This window comes from Bubalus bubalis, chromosome 9 (genome assembly GCF_019923935.1).
Source record: "Bubalus bubalis isolate 160015118507 breed Murrah chromosome 9, NDDB_SH_1, whole genome shotgun sequence".
NCBI classification, from domain to species: Eukaryota; Metazoa; Chordata; class Mammalia; order Artiodactyla; family Bovidae; genus Bubalus; species Bubalus bubalis.
This window is the reverse complement of record NC_059165.1, coordinates 83234477-83257388: the sequence shown is the minus strand read 5'-3', so window position 1 is coordinate 83257388 and position 22912 is coordinate 83234477. Positions and strand designations below refer to the sequence as shown.

General features: G+C 38.6%; 1 long non-coding RNA gene across 2 annotated transcripts in view; it reads left to right on the top strand.

The window, feature by feature from the left end:
• The window catches only part of LOC123335116, a 214171-nt gene that overhangs the window by 97774 nt on the left and 93485 nt on the right, over positions 1–22912 (top strand). For both annotated transcript variants that reach the window (XR_006553456.1, XR_006553457.1), the window contains exon 3: positions 4192–4363. This is a non-coding gene — a long non-coding RNA (uncharacterized LOC123335116). The remainder of the gene's footprint in view (positions 1–4191; positions 4364–22912) is intronic.

The window sequence follows — 22912 nt, the reverse complement described above, 5'->3', positions numbered from 1 at the left end:
TTCACAGCCCAGTGCATAGTCTCTTCTGATGGATGTTATTGTGTACTTGTAAAAAATGTGAATTATGAAATTGTGTGAATGTTCTTTAAATGTAATTTAGTTTGAGTTTAAAGACAGTCTTGTTCAAATCTTTAATATTTAAGCTTAATCTTTTTCTACTTGTTCTATCAGTCATCGGACAGAGGATGTTAAAATCTACAATGATCGTGTGTTTCTCTATTTCCATTTAGTATTGTTATTATTTTCTTGATGAATTGACAAATTTATACTATAAGATAAACCTTTCTGTCTGTGGTAATATGCTTTTTGTTGAAGTGTACTTTTGTGAGATTAATAAAAAAATGTGAGTTTACTTAATGTTTACTGTTTACATGATATTTTTTCCACACTTTACTTTCAATCTGTTTGATTTTATTAAAAGTCATCTTTTGAAAACAACAGTTAGTTGGGTAGTGATTAATTTTTAAATAAATTTTGCCTTTTAATTAGAGTGTTTATTCCATTATATGCTGCTAAGTCACTTCAGTCGTGTCCGACTCTGTGCGACCCCATAGACGGCAGCCCACCAGGCTTCCCCGTCCCTGGGATTCTCCAGGCAAGAACACTGGAGTGGGTTGCCATTTCCTTCTCCAGTGCATGAAAGTGAAAAGTGAAAGTGAAGTCACTCAGTCGTGCCTGACTCTTCGTGACCCCATGGACTGAGGCCTACCAGGCTCTTCCATCCATAGGATTTTCCAGGCAAGAGTACTGGAGTGGGGTGCCATTGCCTTCTCCATCCATTCATATAAATAAATACAAATTTATATAATTGGCATTATCCATAAGTTTAATATCTGTTTTCAGTTTTTGCCTTCTTCCCTTGCTCTTCTTTCTTTTCTCCTGACATCTTATATATAAATACACACATATATTTGTATACAAACACATTTTGGTATTTTATTTTTCCTTCTTTAAAGGCCTTTTAAACTATAGCTCATCATATTCTCTTTTATGATTACTGTATTGGTTATAATTTATCTTGAATTTTTTAGTCTTTGAATTAATATTTTACCTCTTCACTTATGATGTAAAAATATTAGAATAGTTTCATTTACTCCCAGTTTTCCCTTGAGATATTGTTGTTATGTGTTTTATTTATATATATGCTATGGACTCTATGGTTCTGCTATTGTTTAAACACTCAATAATCTTTAAAAAAATAAGGAAAGGAAGAAAAAGTCTTTAAAGTTTATTTATATATTTATTATTTTCTGGTGCTTTTTATTCTTTCTTGTTGAAATGATTTCTCATCTGATATTATTTTCCTTCCACATGACACATTTTCATAGTATCTCTGAGTCTGCAGGTGAATTATCTTAGCTTTCTGTTATCTGAGAAAGAGGTTTTGCTTTCATTTTGTTAAAGAAGTTTTCACTGGATATTGAATTCTTGTTGACAGTTTTATTTTTCTTTCATCATTGAAAAGATGTGATTCTATTGTTCACAGGTTTCCATTGTTTCTGATAATATCTGTTATCATTCTTACTATATCTCTGGAATATAATGTATCACTTTTCCAAGGCTTTTATGTTTTTGTTTTCCTTCAATTTCAGCAGTTTGACTTTAAAGAGCTTAGTTATGGATTTCTTTCAGTTCAGTTCAGTTGCTCAGTCATGTCCGGCTTTTTGCGACCCCATGAATCACAGCACGCCAGGCCTCCCTGTCCATCACCAACTCCCAGAGTTCACTCAAACTCATGTCCATCGAGTTGGTGATGCCATCCAGACATCTCATCCTCTGTTGTCCCCTTCTCCTGCCCCCAATCCCTTCCAGCATAGGAGTCTTTTCCAATGAGTCAGCTCTTCTCATGAGGTGGCCAAAATATTGGAGTTTCAGCTTCAGCATCAGTACTTCCAACGAACACCCAGGACTGATCTCCTTTAGGATGGACTAATTGAATCTCTTTGCAGTCCAAAGGACTCTCAAGAGATTTATGTTTATATTTTTTGATTTTGCTGAGCTCCTCCAAATATGTGGACTACTTTTTGATTATAAATGGAAAAATCATGGCCAATGTTTCTTCACATGTTTTTTCTGTTTCATTCTCCTTTTACTATTTCAAAGACTTTAGTTACACATATGGTAGATCACTTAATACCATCCCCAAGTCATTGGGGCCAATTTATTTCTTTTCAGTCCTTTTTTCTTCTCTCTGATTCAATTTGAATAACTTCTAGTATCCTATCTTTAGGTTCATTGATTCTTTTCCCACTTGTAGCCAAACTACTGTTAATCACATCTAACAAATTTATTTCAAAAGCTGTATTTTTCAGTTCAAGGATTTCCATCACGTTTTCTTTTCCTTACATTTTAAATAGATGTCCAAAATTTTCTTATCTTTTTACTCATTGTATCTAAATATTTTCAAGACGCCTTTAGTATATGTATCATAATTTTTTAATATTCTTGACTATTAATTTCAAATTATGGTTTATCTTTATATCTTTTTGTACTAGATATTTCTTCTTTTTAGTATTGGCAAATTTTTCTTTTTCTTTCCGTTCAGTTTAGTTGCTCAGTCGTGTCCAACTCATTGGGACCCCATGGACTGCAGCATGCCAGGCTTCCCTGTCCATCACCAACTCCTGGAGTTTACTCAAACTCATGTCCATTGAGTTGGTGATGCCATTCAACTCAATCTCATCCTCCTGCCTTCAATCTTTCCCAACATCAGGGTCTTTTCAACTGAGTCAGCTCTTCACATCAGGTGGCCAAAGTATTGGAGTTTCAGCTTTAGCATCAGTCCTTCCAATGAATATTCAGGAGTGATTTTTTTCTTTAAAGATGGACTGATTGGATCTCCTTGCAGTCCAAGGGACTCTCAAGAGTCTTCTCCAACACCACAGTTCAAAAGCATCAATTCTTCAGTTCTCAGCTTTCTTTATAGTCCAACTTTCACATCCATATATGACTACTGGAAAAACCATAGCTTTGACTAGAAGGACCTTTGTTGGCAAAGTAATGTCTCTGCTTTTTAATATGCTGTCTAGGTTGGTCATAGCTTTTCTTCCAAGGAGCAAGCATCTTTTAATTTTATGGCTTCAGTCACCATCTGCAGTGATTTTGGAGCCTAAGAAAATGAAGTCTGTCACTGTTTCCACTGTTTCCCCATCTATTTGCCATGAAGTGATGGGACCAGATGCCATGATCTTAGTTTTCTGAATATTGAGTTTTAAGCCAACTTTTCACTCTCCTCTTTTACTTTCATCAAGAGGTTATTTAGTTCTTCACTTTCTGCTATAAGTGTGGTGTCATCTGCATATCTGAGGTTATATACATATTTGAATATCTTGTTTTTTTTTGCATGTAGAGTAATAGTTGATTAATAGACATTGTAGATAATGTGTTGTATAATACAGTCCTGTTACTTTTCTCTTTCTCTGTAGAACTTCGCATTTTATATTGGTCTGAAGTTAAATTACTGGGAGATCATATGATCAAAGAAAGGTTTGGTTTTAGGCTTTGTCATATGCATTTATTTTAATTTTTCCCTTGGTGTAAGCATATATTTCTTGGTTCTAGGGTGTGATCTTTACTCCTAAGTTGTGGTCTTAATATTATTTCTCTGTATAACTCAAAGTATTTATCAAGTCTCTATCACTCTGGTTGATTGGGTTCCTAATTCTGTGTTCCAAGTGACAATCAGCTTCTGAAATCATTAATCAGCTCCTTTAACTTTGCAGTTCTTGTTTACCCTGTACCTTTTAGATTTCTCTCTAGGCCTATCAATTTCAAGAGTTAGCTAAGTTCTTTAGCATTGAATGTACAGAGTGTAGGTTCCTTCTTTACAGGATTTCCTCTTTAATTTCATACTGTTCCAGAAGCCTTCAACTCCAACCTATGACCACTCATCCCAATAAATCTACATGTTCTATGAAGCTCTGTCATCTAGCTCAGGAGATCTAGAGACTCTCCTAATGGGTAAAAGAAAAAAAATCATCATAAAACAGATAATGTGGCTCTCGTCCTCTATAGTTACTTTTTCACAAGTGTCCTAACTCTGTCAGATACTACCTAGTCTCCAGAACTTTTGAACAGTGGTTCTATAATATTTTGTCTAGAATTTTAAAATTTTATTTGTAAGAGACTTTTATGATATAAACTACTCTACCATTACCTGAAACCAAAATAATTTTAATATTTTTGTTACAGAGTTTTGAATGGGCTTTCTGCTAGTATCTCAGAGTTGTGGTTTTGTCTGAGGACAGTATGTACTAAAAAATCTCCATTTGTTCACTGGACCTGAGCAGAACTCCTAAATCAAGAAAGAAAATTTCAAGAGAACCATTCAAATATTGGAAATGACTATGAGCAGTAAAAACTGGTGAGTCATTTCTTGGTTGGATATCTTTCTAAGAGATACAATTGTTGATCTATCTCTTAGATGTTTGTTTGTAAAGGCATAGGACATGAGAAAGCAGTGATTGAATTAAATTATAGCAATTCCAAATTTGTGTCCTGCTGAGTTCAGGCTATTTAATGTATCGGGTGTATCATATTCATTGAATCATGAGAATCCAAGATAACACACATGAAAATAAAATGGGCAATGGTCTCAGACAGGAGTTAGCTTTGTTGAAACAGAATTCTAGAATGGGTTCCACTATCTCTTTTTCTTATTGTGAGCCTATTGGATTGAACTGTTATTTTTTATAGTTGATTTTTATAGACAGTGTCACTACCTTCCAATTTTCTCTAAAAATGATAGTTGCCTCTGAATTTAGAATGATTCTTTGTTTTCTTATTTTTGTTCTTTCCTTCACTCATTCCTCATAGGGAGGGAGTTTTTCAATCTAATCACACACAGCAATTATGCTGAAACAAGGATCAATATAAGCAAAATAACAGTACTTCATTCTAAGAAACATCATGAGAACATTGGGAAACCTATTTGCTTGTCTTTCATTACAAGGGCTTCATGAAACTCTCTAGCCCTCAAAACAATGATGAGTAGTAGATTAAACCAAGGCCCTGGCCAGGGTAAGTTAAGAATAGGAGGACTAGAAGGTGGCCAAAATTAAAACACTTCAAGGATGCTGATCTTTGATGAACTTTGTGCAAACTGAAAAGTGAATGAACAGAGCAATAAAAACATATTAAACACAATTATCTGAATTCAATTAAGTTAGTGAATAAAATAGGGGTCTCTTTAGAAATTGACTGAACATCTTTCTAGACTCTGAGGCATAAAAGCTACATGCAGAGTAACATAGTCACATTCAGGGACTTTATATCAGATAGTACTGTGTTCAAATTTGTACTCTGTCATGAACTAGCTATGTGAAATTAGAAATTTATCTAATTATCTTCTCATCTGTGAATGAAGTTAATCACAGTAGTTGGGTCATAAAGATGTTATCAAGAGAAGTTAGATAAAACATGTAAGAATTTTAGCGCAATGTGTAATTGAGTAGCAGTGATCTTTAGTTTTCATCACTGCTATAATCCACATGACTTTCTCCCTCATTTTTTATGTCTTCATTTAAATATCTTCATTTCAAGTGAGACCTTGTTCTACTTGCCTATCTATCTAAAACTCTAAGACTTCTTACTTTTATTTCTCATCCTTGCTTGTTTTACTCATAATATTTAACATTGTTATACTACATTTCACTTACTTATATTCCTTAATATTTGTCTCCTATCATAAGAATATAAGCTCCACTTAATTCAGGGATTATTTTGCCTTTTTTATACATTGCTGTGTCCCCAGAGACTATAACCTGATACAGAATAGGCACTCAGGTGCTCACTAAGTATTTATTGAATGATAACAAAATTTGGTGTGTGATGAAATGATGTAGCTCTCATTCTCTCTAATCTGAATGTATTCTTCGTTCTCAGTGGCATCAGGGTTCTCTTCGGTTTTATTGCATTGTGACAACTGGAGAGGCCTTCAATTTCTATTTAACAGGAAGATCCTTGCATTATTTTGAGATAATACTTCTGAAATAATGGCTAGTGGCTTTTCCTTTTATATTTCCTCTAAACCTGATTTATTTCGCATTTGGTCAGGAGTCAGAACTTGCTATACATATCTCTTAGGAAAAGATTGTTACAATGAAAAACAGAGTGATGGTTTAGATTTCAAAATTATACAACCCAAGGGAACTGAAAGCTATGCAAACATGTGGCAACTCAAAGGACAGTTTCCTTTTTCTGTAACTAAGACAGATTCCCCAGAACTATGACAGACTGGCAAGTTGGAGGTGGGATCAGCAATGAATGGTGGAAAGAGTTCTTGAGAAGGAAGCCTGTGTTTAGACATCTACTCAGGCTCTGCCTTGGTATTGGAATAAAAAGAAATTCTAGACAGATCTGATTATTCAAGTGCAGAGAGTACTTTGTACTCTGGGTAGTGACTGAGGAAGCAGAAAGTCTCTAAGAGTAGAAATGGCCACAGGGTCAACCTAGGAAGATAAACCTAAAACAACCTGACCCATTTTACCTGCCAATAAACCTAGTGAGGCTTTGGAGATAGGCTTGGAGCATAGACTGCTAGGTAATTTTCTGTTGAGAATAGGTTTTAGTGGTGCATAACATGACTTTGATCTTGCAGACTTTCTCCTCCAACTCCCATACACACTTTCAGTGACTGTTTTCAAGGTGCCACTGCTCTGTCTTGGCATGAACAAGCTTTCCTGGGCTGCTTCTGTTTTGTGGACTGTTGTACATACCGACTCATAGCTCCCTAGAAAATGGTACTTCTCTCTTTGGGAAAGGAAAATGGCCCTCATATCCTTATATTTTCAAATCACAATCATTGATACCAAAACTTTTTTCTTGAAGGCTCTTCTCTTTTATGAAATGCTCTAATGTCTGTTCAGTCTTAACCTTTTTCTCTTGTTCAGTTCTTCCTTCTTGACAAGAAAAGCAGAGGACAGCATTAAAACATAGTTGGGATTTTTATCCCACCATACTCTCTGCTGCTGCTGCTGCTAAGTTGCTTCAGTCGTGTCCGACTCTGCGACCCCACAGACGGAAGCCCACCAGGCTCCCCTGTCCCTGGGATTCTCCAGGCAAGAACACTGGAGTGGGTTGCCATTTCCTTCTCCAATGCATGAAAGTGAAAAGTGAAAGGGAAGTCGCTCAGTCATGTCCGACTCGTAGCGACCCCATGGACTGCAGCCTACCAGGCTCCTCCGTCCATGGGATTTTCCAGGGAAGAGTATTGGAGTGGGGTGCCACTGCCTTCTCCAACCATACTCACTAGCCTTGAGTTTTTAAGCAAGTTCCCATCTTCTGACACACCATAGGTAATATGAACTGATGAGCATTCTGTATGCATTTTGCATTCTATCTTACTTCCAACCAGAATTCTTTGGAGTGAAAATCTTTTTTTGTTTGTTTGTTTTTTGACCAGCACTGTTAAAACCTCCTCAAGAGAGAATTTTCTAGGAGTCTATGCTCCCAGCCTATTTCCAAAGCCTCATTGGGTTTACTGGCAGGTAAAATGGGTTGCAGATCTTAGGATGTGGAAGAAGTGCCTGATTTTTCTGTCAACTGTGTCAGCGTGTCCTTTCTTCATTTTCTGGTTCATTGCTAACTCCCTGCCTTGTCGCCTTCCAATTACGCTCAGGAGGATCAATACAACCAGTTATTTCAGTGGTTTACTATGGTTGGATATGCCACATTTCTACCAGAATGCTGTATACTCTATATTTTTCTTGCCAGTACATCTCCGGTTGGGGCTTGATTTTCACTCATTGGTCAATTGTGCTTATTGAGAAGACTCAGAATGTTTCATGTTCAAACTTCCCTGAGTGATAATGTTAAAACTTCCCAGCTGCCAAAATGCCTGCCTCCAAAGAACCAGGCTCCAAACATCTGCTTCACAATAATCTGATTCCATGGCAATAATCCAGGGAGATGTGAAATAAAGATTTCCATAAAATAATGAACTGAGTGGGGAACACATAATTAGAAATAATATTAGAAGATAAAAGCAAAAGGATTTTATCAAAATGTTGAAATATGAGGTTGATATACAAAAATGTTTTTGAATTTACTATTTTAGCCTCAGTAATGAGGGGTAAATCAGTATTATCAAAGAAATGAAATGCAGGGATTGAATACGTATGTGTCAAGCCAAAGAAAGATTCAATGTTTTTGTTCTTGGTCATAGTCATATGTAGATAGTAATAATAGTCAAATTAGACTGCTTCTGTCTCCAGGTGTTATTTAAATAACTGATTAGCATTATTACTGAGATCATAAACGTTTGAAAATTGTTTTAAATGTACCTGAAAACAGATTAATTGACTCAGCAGTGGTGAGGTCAGGTATCATATATAAGCACACATGTTGTGACATTTTATTAGGCCAAGTAATTAAGATGTAGTAGAGAATTGGCCTCTAAACATCTCTAGTGCTCTCTCAGCCTTTACACTATTGATGTAATATGAATAAGATTAACAGCTTGAAAAAAAATCCCCTTGCCATGACATATGAAATCGATAGACCAAGACAAGTAAATAGTTTCATCTTTGATTTGGGCTTTAAATTCACATTTCCTCTTTCGAAATTCTATACAGCTGCTTAGCTAGATCCCTGTACAAAGAACTACAATTTTAAACTATCTAGACATCCAAAGCATCCATCTTCCTTGGGCAAAATTCTCAGTAACCTTTGAGATGTTAACATTTGTTTATGTGCCAGAAAGACATGGCTGTGCCTATGCCTGCTTACCTTTCTCTAAGTCTTTCTTACAGATCCTTTTACCTTTTGGCAACTACGTGTTTATTCATGTCCATTCATTATCATGTGAAGAAAGATTCAGATATTAGCAAGTCAGACAAAGGCAATTAGAGGAGTAGTGAGCATTAACTTAAGCCTGCTGCTTTTGCACAGCTTCCATAAATACTGCAAAAGTCAGAAGCCTCCTTTAAAACTTTCCCCTCCATTCTCTACAAATATTAAAAGAAAGCTCTTATCGGTTTTGTACTCCTGAATTATAAAATTCAAATAGGAAATTAGATAATGTAATGTGACTAAATCATAAATTCTGTGTCATTTAATGAGAGAAATAAAAAGACAGGGCATAAGTCAGCTAGTACAATACTTCAGCTCAATTATTCAACAAATATTTTTAGAGCGGCTACTCTCAGTGAGCACAATTCTAATTGTTTGGGATAGATAATGAACAAAATATACAAAGATCTTTGACCTCATAGAGTTTACATTCTAGTGAAGGGCACCTGGGATAAAATATGAACATAACAGATGAATTAGAGAACAGTCTATAAGACCACTCTCACCTCTGACGCCAATTGCAATTTAAGGGGCCCAAGATACCCTTCGATTTGACAATTCAGTAGAAAGACTGACAGAACTCAGTGCTGTTATACTCACAGATATGTTTCACTACAGTGAAAGGATCCAGATTAAAATCAGCAAAGGAAAGGGAATGATCGGGCAGAGTCCAGAAGTGTCCTATTAATAAATGTGGATTTTTCAATTGTCCACTCCCACTGGAGTCAGGGATATGATTAACTCCTCATGGAAGTAACATGTCGTAATAAGCACAGAGTGTTTCCAAGTAGCAAATCTCATTTGAGACAATGTTCAGAATCTTTATTGGTGTTCAGTTCAGTTCAGTTCAGTCGCTCACACGTGTCCGACTCTTTGTGACCCCATGAATCGCAGCACGCCAGGCTTCCCTGTCCATCACCAACTCCCGGAGTTCACTCAGACTCACGTCCATCGAGTTAGTGATGCCATCCAGCCATCTCATCCTCTGTCGTCCCCTTCTCCTCCTGCCCCCAATGCCTCCCAGCATCAGAGTCTTTTCCAATGAGTCAGCTCTTCACATGAGGTGGCCAAAGTACTGGAGTTTCAGCTTTAGCAGCAGTCCTTCCGAAGAAATCCCAGGGCTGATCTCCTTCAGAATGGACTGGTTGGATCTCCTTGCAGTCCAAGGGACTCTCAAGAGTCTTCTCCAACACCACAGTTCAAAAGCATCAATTCTTCAGCGCTCAGCCTTCTTCATAGTCCAACTCTCACATCCATACATGACCACTGGAAAAACCATAGCCTTGACTAGATGGACCTTTGTTGGCAAAGTAATGTCTCTGCTTTTGAATATGCTATCTAGGTTGGTCATAACTTTCCTTCCAAGGAGTAAACGTCTTTTAATTTCATGGCTGCAGTCACCATCTGCAGTGATTTTGGAGCCCAGAAAAATAAAGTCTGACACTGTTTCCACTGTTTCCCCATCTATTTCCCATGAAGTGATGGGACTGGATGCCATGATCTTCAGTTTTCTGAATGTTGAGCTTTAAGCCAACTTTTTCACTCTCCACTTTCACTTTTATCAAGAGGCTTTTTTTGTTCCTCTTCACTTTCTGCCATAAGGGTGGTGTCATCTGCATACCTGAGGTTATTGATATTTCTCCCGGAATCTTGATTCCAGCTTGTGTTTCTTCCAGCCCAGCATTTCTCATGATGTACTCTGCATATAAGTTAAATAAGCAGGGTGACAACTTACAGCCTTGACGTGCTCCTTTTCCTATTTGGAACCAGTCACATAGAAATGTTCTACTGCCCACATAGTGCACCTTAATCTCCAGCTTCTGTGGTGTTGAGCTGATACTGTATGACTCAAAGTCCCCACCATAAATCACATTGTTAGACTTTTCTGCATGGCCCAGAGCCCCCAAGTAAACAAAGATACTGTCATTAGTCAAAGTATGCCAAGAGTTTAGGGTTAGGAGAATTGGGGTTGTGTGTGTGAATAATGAGGAGAAAGGGCACTTTGCCTTATTGAATGCAGTGTTCAGGATAAGTCTCTTTAAAAGGTGACATCTAAGAAAAGAGTTGTCTCAAATGATTTTCAAGTAATGAAACCAAGGTACAGAAAGGGAAGTGACTTGTACAAGGCCAACTGAGATCTAGTGCCTGTTACATGGAGGTGAGCAAAGACATTATCCAGCACAGTGCTATACCAGTTTCCAGTTTATGCGGTCATAGATGGATTTTTATCTGATCAAAGTGGTTTTGCAATAGTAGGGTCACAGAGGTGTCAATAATGAAATTTGGCTAAGAGAGTCAGAAGCTAGTCCAAGAGAAATTGAAGTACTGAAAGCCAGAGGAAAGGAAGTCAAGAAGCAGAACAGCAGACAGGCATCAAATAGTACAGCCTGGGCTCAGTTCAGGTCAGTACAGTTGCTGTCGGGTCCGACTCTTTGCAACCGTGTGGACTGTAGCATGCCAGGCCTCCCTGTCCATCACCAACTCCTGTTTACTCAAACTCATGTCCATTGAGTTGGTGATGTTATCCAACCACCTCATCCTTTGTTGTCCCCTTCTCCTCCTGCCTTTAATCTTTCCCAGCATCAGGAACTTTTCAAATAAGTCAGTTCTTTGCATCAGGTGACCAAAGTATTGGAGTTTCAGCTTCAGCATCACTCCTTCCAATGAATATTCAGGACTGATTTCCTTTAGGATGGGCGGGTTGGATATCCTTGCAGTCCAAGGGACTCTCAAGAGTCTTCTCCAACACCACAGTTCAAAAGCATCAATTCTTCAGTGCTCAGCTTTCTTTATAGTCCAACTCTCACATCCATACATGACTAATGGAACAACCATAGCGTTGACTAGATGCATCTTTGTTGGTAAAGTAATGTCTCCACTTTTTAATATGCTGTCTAGATAGCATATTAGTGCTCCTTGGACTGCAAGGAGATCCAACCAGTCCATTCTGAAGGAGATCAGCCCTGGGATTTCTTTGGAAGGACTGCTGCTAAAGCTGAAACTCCAGTACTTTGGCCACCTCATGTGAAGAGCTGACTCATTGGAAAAGACTCTGATGCTGGGAGGGATTGGGGTCAGGAGGAGAAGGGGATGACAGAGGATGAGATGGCTGGATGGCATCACTGACTCGATGGATATGAGTCTGAGAGAACTCCGGGAATTGGTGATGGACAGGGAGGCCTGGCGTGCTGCTATTCATGGGGTCGCAAAGAGTCGGACACGACTGAGCGACTGAACTGAACTGAACTGAACTAGGTTGGTCATAGCTTTTCTTCCAAGGAGTTAGCATCTTTTAATTTCATGGCTGAACTCACCATCTGTAGTGATTTTGGAGCCCCCCAAATTAAAGTCTCTCACTGTTTCCATTGTTTCCCCATCTATTTGCCATGAAGTGATGGGACCAGATGCCATGATCTTAGTTTTCTGAATGTTGAGTCTTAAACCAACTTTTTCACTCTCCACTTTCACTTTCATCAGAAGGCTCTTTAGTTTTTCACTTTCTGCCCTAAGGGTGATGTCATCTGCATATCTGAGGTTATTGATATTTCTCCTGGCAATCTTGATTCCAGCTTGTGCTTCATGCAGCCCAGCATTTCTCATGATGAACTCTGCATATAAGTTAAATAAGCAGGGTGACAATATGACAATGAGTTAAATAAGACTCTTTTCCCCATTTGGAACTAGTCTGTTGTTCCATGTCCAGTTCTAACTGTTGCTTCTTTACCTGCTTACAGATTACTCAGGAGGCAGATCAGGTGGTCTGGTATTCCAATCTCTTCAAGAATTTCCAACAATTTGTTGTGATCGACACAGTCAAAGGCTTTGGCATTGTCAATAAAGCAGAAATAGATGTTTTTCTGGAACTCTCTTGCTTTTTTTCTATGATCCAACAGATGCTGGCAATTTGATCTTTGGTTCCTTTGCCATTTTTTAAAACCAGCTTGAACATCTGGAAGTTCACGGTTCATGCACTGTTGAAGCCTGTCTTAGAGAATTTTGAGCATTACCTTGCTAGCATGTGAGATGAATACAATTTTGTGGTAGTTTGAGCATTCTTTGGCATTGCCTTTCTTTGGGATTGGAATGAAAAGTGAACTTTTCCAGTCCTGTGGCCACTGCTGTGTTTTCCAGTTTTTCTGTCATATTGAGTGCAATACTTTCACAGCATCATATTTCAGGATTTGAAATAGTTCAACTGGAATTCCATCTCCTCCTCTAGCTTTGTTCGTAGTGATGCTTCTTAAGGCCCATTTGACTTTGCATGCCAGGGTGTCTGGCTCTAGGTGAGTGATCACACCATTGTGATTATCTGGGTCATGAAGAAATTTTTTGTATAATTCTTCTTTGTATTCTTACCACCTCTTCTTAATATCTTCTGCTTCTGTTAAGTCCATACCATCTGTCCTTTATTGTGCTCATCTTTGCATGAAATGTTCCCTTGGTATCTCTGATTTTCTTGAAGAAATCTCTAGTCTTTCCCATTCTGTTGTTTTCCTCTGTTTCTTTGCATCGATTGCTGAGGAAGGCTTGTTTATGTCTCCTTGATATTCTTTGGAACTCTGCATTCTGATGGGTGTATCTTTTCTTTTCTCCTTTGCCTTTTGCTTCTCTTCTTTTCATAGCTATTTGTAAGCCCTCCTCAGAGAACCATTTTGTCTTTTTGCATTTCTTTTTCCTAGGGATGCTCTTGATCACTGCCTCCTCTACAATGCCATGAACCTCATCTATAGTTCTTCATACACTCTATCAGATCTAATCCCTTGAATCTATTTGTCACTTCCACTGTATAATTGTAAGAGATTTGATTTAGGTCATACCTGACTTGGACGTGGAGATACCCCATTCCAAGGGCAGAGAAGCCCCAGCAAGACAGCCTGGGCTAATTCAAAACATTCCAGATAATGTTTGCCATTTGTATTGGGATATATTCACATATTCAGTTAGCCTCTTATGGCTACTCATATGAGGATAACCCTAAATGTCATTAATCCTTTTCCTAGAATGTACTACTTAGCCCATTTCTTTTAGTAAAGTCACATTTTCCCCACAAGACCCATTTCATATATCTTCTCTGATTATTCCCTCCTCCACTCTTCCTTAGCTCCTTGAACTTACTTCTGTAGCACTAAAACCATTGAATTATGGTTTTCAGGCTATTCCAATGGTAAAACTGTAAGATTATGATTAGTAAGAATGATATTTTATTCATATATGTCTTCCTAGCACATGTTACCTGGGGAAATGTTCAGTAAGAATGCATGTGGAGTAGTATGCATTGAATCTATGAAAGACCTTAAAGTGATTGTTATTTGTTATATATGTCAGATATAATCTCAGAAAACAAAATTCAGTGATATGAACAGTGCTTTGTGTATGAGAATATGTAATCAGAATACAGATGACATAAACCTGGCAAGAATAGAATAGAGATGTATAAACCTGGCAAGCTAGGAAGCTTTGTGGTCACTATTCTGTGATTAATTTTCATTACCAGTTCTAGAATGAATTTTGGATTGGATTCTTTTCTAAGTCCCCCTTTTCAGTCTTCTAAGATGAAAGAGTTATGTTTTGATGCAGTAATTCATCTATTCATACAGGTATTATTTTCTGCAAATCAGGCATTTTGTTCAGTGCTGGTGATACAAAAATGAACAAGATGCAATCCAAGTCATTTTGAAGAGCATAACAATTTCATCATAGATTTTAAGGGGGAAATTGACATGCAACTAGTCACAATATAGGATCATATGTACAAAATAAGGCAAGACCACAGTAGTAAATAAGTGTAATTTAACTTGCTTCTTACAATAATACCTATTGAACAGGCACATTCATTCTCATATAAAAATAGTGGCTCTGAGAGCATGGAGGAAAATCATTCTAACTTTCTAATTTGGCTCTTTCCATACAGTTAAATTCAATTAAACTGAATTTTAACTCCTTTTTACCAGTTCTCTGATTGTGGACAAATGTTCTGAGCCTTGGTTTCCAGATTTTTGAAATAAAGGTAGTCATATCTACTTCACAAGACTTCAGGAAGAGTAACTTTGAAAACATATATGTAAAGGTCCTAAAGTATACCTAACAAACTCCAAACTAGGTTATGTTCATTATATTTCATAATATCTTTAATATCAGAATGTTAAAATTTAGAAGTTGCAGTCCACAGATGAATATGAAAAGTATATTTAACTTTTATAATGCCTAATATCTACTGTACAAGGAAAGTTGATATTCTTTAATGACTGGGAAGATTAGGGTTTTGTGTTGAGAGGAAATACAGTTCTATAATCCTGTACCTAGCAGAATCCCTTTCTATTAATGTATGCCATGGTATGGAAAATATCATTTTGGCTTTTCTATCATCAGAGTACATTGTACATGAAGATGTTACTTACCAGTAATGTTCTGTACATCTCAGAGGTCACATCTCTATATGGACTTGTCAAATTTTACATGTTCTTTCAGTGAGGGCACACAGGCCTTGCTGTATAACTGAATTTATTTTTTAAAAATGGTCCTGTTTCATTCATGAACTAAAAGAAAACAGATATGTAGTACATAATGAAAAGTCAATTTTCTAGAGGTCAGAGAGAAAGAAAAATGTCACGTTAATAACAGTTGAGGCAAAATGTATTTTAAAGTTTCCAGGTCATGCATTTTAGTGCTGGTATAATTTATTCAAGTAATATATCCTTAAAAAGAGCTGAATCATACATCCTATGTTAAAACATTCAACAAGGCTGGTTTTATGACAAGTTTCTGTCATTGGCTCTTAACCTGGTAAAATCCCAACAATATTAGTTTTTCCAAGCCTAAGTTCACAATGTTAAATAATTATTGCATACTTATCCGTATTTATATATGCTTTTTAATGGGTAGATAATATAATTTACATTTCAAATCAAATTAAGACACTGACTTTAAACCATTGCATTCTCTGTATAAAAGCCAAAAATAAAACATTGAATTTCAATGAAGTATTGTTTCAGGAAAAGATACAGTTTATTTGGAAACATTTCATATAAACATTATTTTAGTTAAAACATTGCAGCATACTTTCTGTGAGAGCTGGACATACCTTTCTGATGCTCACTGGGCTGGCTTTGTGGCACACGCTGTGACTCATTCTGTTTTTCAATGTCTGTTGCCTTACAAACAGCTCCAGTTGATCCTTGTGTGCAATGCAGTTTGTCTCTTTTGAGCTCCCAGGCAACAATAACCTCTCATCATGATTACAGAGTCTTTTGCAGAAAGATGGGCCTAATCCTGGTGATCCATCAACTCAGTAATCTATTCCAATCAGTATTTGATGGATTTGACAGGCCAAGTGAGACAGACTCAGGCAGGTCAAGCAACTTAGGTCTGCTACAAAATACTGGGGAAAATCTTTGTGCTACATCAAAAATTACATACAGTAAAATTGCTTCTTCTCTCTCTTCTTTTAACAGATAATGGATATAAAAATTTTCCAGATCCACAGTTCAAAATATCTTCATTATTTTAGTCATTGGACACATTCATTCATCATTAAAAATTACAGCTAAATAACCTGATATTATATTTAAAAAATAGCAATAATTCAAGTTTATTAAAAAGCTAATTGTTTCAATGAATGAAGTTTGTTTAATATGTTTATGTCCTACATAGACATGAGCAAACCCCTGATATCTAAAAGTCATGAAATTAATTCTCACAATTCAATTTTGAAAGGCATAAATCAGTAAACAAATATTTTTAAAGATGCAGTTAATCTAAGCTAGTAAAAGTCATCTCCTTTTATAAATTAAATATAATGATAAAGAAAGGGAGTCATTTAGAAAAGAAATTATGGTATACTTCAAATCTAGCTCTTTTACTAAGTCTTCTCCAATTCTAATGGCTGGTAAACATGGGAAGAAGCCCTTCTATGTCATATGTCACACTTGAACATTCCATTTTAACCAGGGTATATTAGTTTCTCTTACGGTTTTTTTCCCCCTCCTTTTTATATTAGCACTTACAAGACAAGAATAGAATTTAGAACCTGTAATTTCTCAGTGCACATTGCTATAGCTGCTGCTGCTGATAATAATAATAATGAATTACTAATTTTCTTCTAGAAGAGACAAAATCAGAACTTAAAATCCGCAGGTAATAAACAGTGTTTCATGTTTTTGCTCTAGGGACAAATTGAGCCATGAATTTTAAGTGTTTCTTAAGATAAAATAGAAGTTATATATAATAGACATTGCTTTACCCTTTTTCAAACTCTTAAAAAAAAAAAAATAGACACCCAGACAACTTACGTTAAGTATGTTTGACTCAACTGCCATTTAAAGGACTTCTATATATTTCAAATAGTGGAATGAAAACAACTTACTACTGTATTCCACTTTTAATGTCTGATAAAAGCAGGTTTAGTTAAGTTTATAAAGGGATATCAGTTTAAAATGATTACTTTTCTTGATCTGCTACTTCCTGAGTTTTTCCTCCAAGAGCTCAGCTAGCTCCCGTGATTTAACAGCAAGATTTAAATAAAAAAAAATATCCTGGTTTTTCCATCCTTCTTTGCCTTAGGGCTAGACTGTAAACAGTAGCTGTTAATGTAAAAGTTTTATCTAAGAGTTCAAAAAGCAGCTCTATATATTGTGTAAAAATAGCATAACCTCAAAGTGCTAAAGGGATTTCAGTGGCCACATAAATATAAATACTTGCATCTTAACACAGGTCTGTTTCTTTTCTGTACCCTGGCACCAAGTGGGGGAGGGGGTAGGAGCTTGCCTTAAGTAGCTGGAGGATGATGGGAGGGAAACAAACTTTTGTACAGGTACTGAAATGGATCTTCTGTTGTTATACACCTTCATAACCTTTTTATATGCTGAAGTCCTTTATTATTGGAGTTCTGCCCAGGAATCATTCTCAACCAGTGGTGGTTGGAGACTGTTCTTTGGGTTGGATCTGATTTGGCAATTTAATCACTAGCATGAATAATCAAATTCCCTACTGCTCATAATAAAGGAGGTAACAGCTTTTAAATAAAAGGATACTACATATGATGAAGGTTAAACTTAAGGAGGACACAGAAATAGACCTAATTTCAGTTCAGTTCAGTCACTCAGTCATGTCCGACTCTTTGTGACCCCATGAATCGCAGCACGCCAGGCCTCCCTGTCCATCACCAACTCCTGGAGTTCACTCAGACTCACGTCCATTGAAGAGGTGATGCCATCCAGCCATCTCATCCTCTGTTGTCCCCTTCTCCTCCTGCCCCCAATCCCTCCCAGCATCAGAGTCTTTTCTAATGAGTCAACTCTTTGCATGAGGTGGCCAAAGTACTGAGGTTTCAGCTTTAGCATCATTCCTTCCAAAGGACACCAAGGACTGATCTCCTTTAGAATGGACTGGTTGGATCTCCTTGCAGAACAAGGGACTCTCAAGAGTCTTCTCCAACACCACAGTTCAAAAGCATCAATTCTTCGGTGCTCAGCTTTCTTCCCAGTCCAACTCTCACATCCATACATGACCACTGGAAAAACCATAACCTTGACTAGACAGACCTTTGTTGGCAAAGTAATGTCTCTGCTTTTGAATATGCTATCTAGGTTGGTCATAACTTTTCTTCCAAGGAGTAAGCATCTTTTAATTTCATGGCTGCGGTCACCATCTGCAGTGATTTTGGAGCCCCCCAAAATAAAGTCTGACACTGTTTCCACTGTTTTCCTCATCTATTTCCCATGAACTGATGGGGCCAGATGCCATGATCTTCGTTTTCTGAATGTTGAGCTTTAAGCCAACTTTTTCCCTCTCCTCTTTCACTTTCATCAAGAGGCTTTTTATTTCTTCTTCACTTTCTGCCATAAGGGAGGTGTCATCTGCATATCTGAGGTTATTGCTATTTCTCCCGGCAATCTTGATTCCAGCTTGTGCTTTCTCCAGCCCAGCATTTCTCATGATGTACTCTGTTAAATTAAATAAGTAGGGTGACAATATACAGCTTTGACGTACTCCTTTTCCTATTTGGAACCAGTCTGTTTTTCCATGTCCAGTTCTAACTATTGCTTCCTGAGGCAGGTCAGGTGGTCTGGTATTCCCATCTCTTTCAGAATTTCCCACAGTTTATTGTGATCCACACAGTAAAAGGCTTTGGCAGAGTCAATAAAGCAGAAATAGATGTTTTTCTGGAACTCTCTTGCTTTTTCCATGATCCAGCGGATGTTGGCAATTTGATCTCTGGTTCCTCTGCCTTTTCTAAAACCAGCTTGAACATCTGGAAGTTCACGGTTCACGTATTGCTCAAGCCTGGCTTGGAGAATTTTGAGCATTACTTTACTAGCGTGTGAGATGAGTGCAATTGTGCGGTAGTTTGAGCATTCTTTGGCATTGCCTTTCTTTGGGATTGGAATGAAAACTGACCTTTTCCAGTCCTGTGGCCACTGCTGAGTTTTCCAAATTTGCTGGCATATTGAGTGTAGCACTTTCACAGAATCATCTTTCAGGATTTGGAATAGCTCAACTGGAATTCCATCACCTCTACTAGCTTTGTTCGTAGTGATGTTTCCTAAGGCCCACTTGACTTCACATTCCAGGATGTCTGACTCTAGGTGAGTGATCACACCATCATGATTATCTGGGTCTTGAAGATCTTTTTTGTACAGTTCTTCTGTGTATTCTTGCCACCTCTTCTTAATATCTTCTGCTTCTGTCCATACAATTTCTGTCCTTTATTGAGCCCATCTTTGCATGAAATGTTCCCTTGGTGTCTCTAATTTTCTTGAAGAGATCTCTAGTCTTTCCCATTCTGTTGTTTTCCTCCATTTCTTTGCATTGATCGCTGAGGAAGGCTTTCTTATCTCTCCTTGCTATTCTTTGGAACTCTGCATTCAGATGTTTATATCTTTCCTTTTCTCCTTTGCTTTTCACTTCTCTTCTCTTTACAGCTTTTTGTAAGGCCTCCCCAGACAGCCATTTTGCTTTTTTGCATTTCTTTTCCATGGGGATGGCCTTGATCCCTGTCCCCTGTACAATGTCATGAACTTCCATCCATAGTTCATCAGACACTCTATCTATCAGATCTAGTCCCTTAAATCTATTTCTCTCTTCCACTGTATAATCATAAGGAATTTGATTTAGGTCATACCTGAATGGTCTAGTGGTTTTCCCTACTTTCTTCAATTTAAGTCTGAATTTGGCAGTAAGGAGTTCATGATCAGAGCCACAGTCAGCTCCTGGTCTTGTTTTTGTTGACTGTATAGAGCTTCTCCATCTTTGGCTGCAAAGAATATTATCAATCTGATTTTTTTTTTTCAATCTGATTTTGGTGTTGACCATCTGGTGATGTCCATGTGTAGAGTCTTCTCTTGTGTTTTTGGAAGAGGGTGTTTGCTATGACCAGTGCATTTTCTTGGCAAAACTCTATTAGCCTTTGCCCTGCTTCATTCCATATTCCAAGGCCAAGTTTGCCTGTTATTCCAGGTGTTTCTTGACTTCCTACTTTTGCATTCCAGTCCCCTATAATGAAAAGGACATCTTTTTTGGGTGTTAGTTCTAAAAGGTCTTGTAGGTCTTCATAGAACCTTTCAACCTCAGCTGCTTCAACGTTACTGGTTGGGGCATAGACTTGGATTACTGTGATATTGAATGGTTTGCCTTGGAAATGAACAGAGATCATTCTGTCGTTTTAGAGATTGCATCCAAATACTGCATTTCGGACTCTTTTGTTGACCATGGTGGCTGCTCCATTTCTTCTAAGGGATTCCTGCCTGCAGTAGTAGATATAATGGTCATATGAGTTAAATTCACCCATTCCCAGTCCATTCCAGTCCATTTTAGTCCACTGATTCCTAGAATGTCGACGTTCACTCTTGCCATCTCTTGTTTGACCACTTCCAATTTGCCTTGATTCATGGACCTGATGTTCCAGGTTCCTATGCAATATTGTTCTTTACAGCACCAGACCTTGCTTCTATGACCAGTCACATCCACAACTGGATATTGTTTTTACTTTGGCTCCATCCCTTCATTCTTTCTGGAATTATTTCTCCACTGATCTCCAGTAGCATATTGGGCACCTACCGACCTGGGTAGTTCCTCTTTCAGTATCCTATCATTTTGCCTTTTCATACCATTCATGGGGTTCTCAAGGCAAGAATACTGAAGTGGTTTGCCATTCCCTTCTCCAGTGGACCACATTCTGTCAGCCCTCTCCACCATGACCCGCCCATCTTGGGTGGCCCCACAGGCATGGCTTAGTTTCATTGAGTTAGACAAGGCTGTGGTCCTAGTGTGATTAGATTGACTTGTGATTAGATTGGAAAACAGTGGAGCTTCCCAACTGGGATATTGTGGGGGAACTGCTTAGGCTTATCTGTAGCATTAGTATTGGGTTTCGGGGACAGTGAAGAGCTGAGGGAGAGGTGAGGTGTGTTTGAAGCCCGTGGGCTCTGTGATGAAGAAGATTTTTGGCTTCGGGAGTAAGAAGGGTGAGTCGCCCTTAGGCTCCTCCATCAGTCCGGGGAGAGACAGTGGTCATAGAATCAACTTCCAGCCTGGGTATCACATCTGAGACAAGGACCTCGGAAAGATCCACAGCGCTGCCATTATAGGGAATGTAGCCAAAGTGCAGCAGATTCTGTTGCTGGGGAAGAATGGCCTGAATGACAAGAACAAGATGAACAGGTATAGGGGGGTGGAAGGGCCTGGCAGAGGTCCCTCCTATGAGTTTCCTCTCCAAGGCTTGTGGACACCTTCCTGGGATCCAGCGCCCTGCAGACTTTATAGGCAGCAAAAAGCCTTAGCTCATTTTGGACCCACTTATAATTTCCCCTATAGAGCACTTTACTGATAAGTTTTGAAGTCATAACAAAAATTAACACATAGCGCGGGCGGCTGCGACTGGCACACATAGCACGGCTGAGAGGAGCTACCCCACGTCCGAGGTCAGGAGCAGAAGCTGGGAGGACCCCATGCCCGAGGGGCGGCGGCCAAGAAGAGTACCCCACGTCTGAGGTCAGGGGCAGCGGCCGAGAGTGCCAGGCTGCGAAGGCACAGGAGGAGCCGAGAGGAGCTACCTCACGCAGGAGGCCAGGGGTGGCGGCCGGGAGGAGCAACCTCAGGTCCAAGGAGCGGTGGCTGCGCGGGCACAGGAGGGCCTAGAGGAGCTATTCCACGTTCAAGGTCAGGAGGGGCAGCGGTGAGGAGATACCCCTCGTCCAAGGTAAGGAGCAGCGGCTGCGCTTTGCTGGAGCAGCCGTGAAGAGATACCCCACGTCCAAGGTAAGAAAAACCCAAGTAAGACTAGGTGTTGCAAGAGGGCATCAGAGGGCAGACACACAAACCATAATCACAGAAAACTAGTCAATCTAATCACACTAGGACCACAGCCTTGTCTAACTCAATAGATCTAATTTCAGTTCAGTTCAGTTCAGTCGCTCAGTCTGTCCGACTCTTTGCGACCCCATGAATTGCAGCACGCCAGGCCTCCCTGTCCATCACCAACTCCCGGAGTTCACTCAGACTCACGTCCATGGAGTCGGTGATGCCATCCAGCCATCTCATCCTCTGTCTTCCCCTTCTTCTCCTGCCCCCAACCCCTCCCAGCATCAGAGTCTTTTCCAATGAGTCAACCGCCAAATAGATTTTTGGAAAGTAAGAATATGTTATCCCAGAAAAGAAGATAAATGGCTTTAAAATAGGGTTTATTTTTGTTTGCTTTTAAACTAACTGAGAAAAAAAAATGCAACTTCTTCCCTGGACATTTCACCCATCATTCTTGTGTTTATTAATTTTCTCCACATTTCACAGATGCAAATTGTAAAGTGGTTATTGGAATACTTATATTGGGCTAAGGTCAGATACAGCTCCTCACTTAGCCACTTAAGGATTACTTCCACTAAAAGACTGAGAAGACACCACAGGAAGACAGTGGCAACACAGGTGCTGGCTAAATTCTCTGAGCTGTGTAATTCTGCCATTGACCACTCAGGTCATTGCGGCCCCATGGTAACCATACCTGCCAGGAATCTGCATTAAGATGCTGCATTGGCTTCCACTGCTTTTCAAACGGCTCTGCTCTATGGGCAAGTGAAACTGAGATTAATATGCGTTGAAAAATAAAATGCCCTTACCACATTTTTGTCTGACC